Source organism: Suncus etruscus, chromosome 6, assembly GCF_024139225.1.
Source record: "Suncus etruscus isolate mSunEtr1 chromosome 6, mSunEtr1.pri.cur, whole genome shotgun sequence".
Taxonomy (NCBI): Eukaryota; Metazoa; Chordata; class Mammalia; order Eulipotyphla; family Soricidae; genus Suncus; species Suncus etruscus.
The window spans coordinates 113518047-113520869 of NC_064853.1; the positions used below are offsets into that span (position 1 = coordinate 113518047).

Genomic DNA, 2823 nt, shown 5'->3' on the forward strand with positions numbered 1-2823 from the left:
TGGGAAGAGGGTCATGATAATGATCTTGTCAATTAACAAGTCTCTGGGGTTCAGACACCTTAAAACAGACCCTTAAGCTGCTCAAATTGGAGTTGGAAGAGGTGATCTCTGTGAAAGTGCAGATACAGGATGAACAATAAGAGTCTCTTTAAAGCAGTGACATTGACCTCAGGACAAGGGCTTCTTGTGCCAAGCCAGAGAATAGCCCTCTTCAGGACTAAGAGATCCCTTCAAACGAAAGTTTATCATTTTCCAAGTATATTCCATCTCTATCTCATATATATGTATATATATATATATATATATATATATATAACACTATCTCATGTGAACTCCTTCCTCCTAATCACAGAATAAATAGCCAAGTAATTTGAAAACTGAGGAAAAGGTTAACAATTAATACTTAAATTTTTCTCCTGTAAAAATGCTCTCATAAAATATGCTGTGCTAGGGATCAAATACATGTAAGGTTCTATCACAGAGCCACATTCCTGGTCCAAATATGTAATAATTTTAAAGTAGTTTACTTTTCTTAGAAGTGATGGTAAAGGGTAAGTTTAGGTTCTAGACAGGAGCAATGTATTATGTTCAGGAAATTACTTATGTGGATTATTACTATTTCTCCAACATTATTTATCAGTTTTATCATGTAGTTTATCGCAATTACCATATAAAAGTTCAGAGAGTTCAGAGAGTTTACAAAGCATCATGTTACATTATCTCATAAATAATCTCCTGCCACTTCAAAGAAGAAACAGAGTGCTAGATGATGCAGGTGGGGGCATAAGCTTAAAAAAAAAAAGCTGATTAATGTGGATGCATCTTTGTGCCAAGCTCCAGATGGTGAATTTCTTAAGATTAGGAACTGATCTAACTTATCCCCTTTCCTGAGTCAGTAAATTTTCCAAGCCTAAAAAAAGAAAATTCAACATACGTTTTCTTGACCTGGGAATGAGAGTAAACCTAAAAGGTGGATTTTCTATTATATCAGAACTCTCACTTTGTTTTAACTTTTTCAACATTGCTGAGAGAACATTATCTGTAATTACTTTGACACATTATTTTGTTCCAGAAGAAGTAAGAAAAATATATTAACACTTTCTGTGTTGACTGATCCTATTATAAGACTCCATCTTATGCTCAGATACATAGTAGATTCATGAATTCTAAATTCTTTTTTGTTCATTTAGGGGTGTCTCGAGTCTATTGATTTGTATTAAAATACCTCCATGGTACAACTATGCTAAAGATTATAGGCAAACTAATAAAGAATTTTAAATCAACATCAAAAACCATCCCAAATCATTCTTCTAATATCTGGCCATAAAAGAACCAGTCCTCCAATATTTCACTATAGCACAATAGTGCACTCCTTTTTGTTGTCTTGGCTTTCAAGTTTCATTGTATGTTGTTCACCCCTTGATTCCTTTGCTTATATTTCTTAAGGGTATGTTGAATGTTATACTCCATCGTGAATGGAACCCATTCTGCTTCTCCTTTCATATTGAGGGTAAGATATCAAGGAGAAACCTCCCACATTATCTCTATTCCAAACTCCCTAGTGCCTAGGACAAGAATGAGAATGAGCTATCAGGACTCTGTACTTCCTAAATGCAAGACTTTGACTCACTCTCTTGACCTTCCTAAAAATCAATTTTATCATTTAGGAAATGGGAAAATTTTCTACTTGACAGAATTTAGGGAATTAAATAGTATCTAATATTCACCAGTCATTTGCTAGGGGTTTTCTAGATGGCAAATGTAAATGACTGATATATAGCAGGTTATTAGTAAATATTGCTAGATATTATTAGGGCTTGTTTAATTTGAGAAAATAATTATCTGTTTACATAAACTTTTCCTTCCCTTATTTTCAACTTCGTTAGATCAAAATAAGAGAAAATGGATATAATTAAGGTTTAATATCTGATGTTCAATATTCCATTATTATTTATTTCTTATCTCTACAAACTTGGATTTCTACTTAAAGCACAACTGAAATGTTGACACAAAAATAATAGCTATGATTATATACATGTTATCTTTTTGTACCATTCAAGAGGCTTTTGTCGTGTTTAATTAAGTCAGTTATTATTAAACTTGAGATATATATGATATTTATCTTAAATAACACAAAAACCTCTCAGAAAAAATGAATTAGACCAGGTCTGCAATCAGGAGAAATCACTAAATGTAGGTATATAGTATAAAAAGGAGGTATATTATCTCCAAAATATAGTAAAAGGAGTTTGAACTTCCATCTTTTTGGAAGTGGGGCAACGATTGTGCTTAAGAGGGGGTAGGATAGAAATCAGCAACTTAATAATCTGGCACACAAAACTGATATGAATCTGGCAGAGACCAAAAGTGAGTAGGATAATGTTCAAACAATTCTTATTTAATAACAGGAGTTCCACTGCGTCTTTTTTAATTGAGAAATTAACTTATTTAAAAAGTCTTAAATTTACACTGAAAAAAAAAATACTTACCTGGCAGGGAAGATACCATGATCATGGTGGTTTCCCCATTGCACTCCAGTGTGCTGAGCCCTGTGATTTCCCCATATGTGGGAAGCTCTACTGTGTAATTTGTGGTAGTGGGGGACTGCATTCACTCCCCTGAATAAAGAAATAAGAAAATAGAAGAAAAACTTATACTGAAAAACTTTCTACCCAAACCATTCCCAGTCCCCCCGCCCCAAATATACTCACACATGAAGTCAGAGACAAGCACACAGATAACATCTGTCCTTTGGAGCTGATCCAACTTTATGTATATATGTATAGATGGATGTATTTGGGGATCACAGTCAGAAGTGTTCAT

The 2823-nt window shown here is 33.6% G+C and overlaps 1 pseudogene; it reads left to right on the top strand.

Annotated features, from left to right (window-relative positions):
- Positions 1-2481: 2481 nt before the first annotated feature.
- LOC126012748 (uncharacterized) lies at positions 2482-2621 on the top strand (annotated as a pseudogene).
- Positions 2622-2823: the final 202 nt, after the last annotated feature.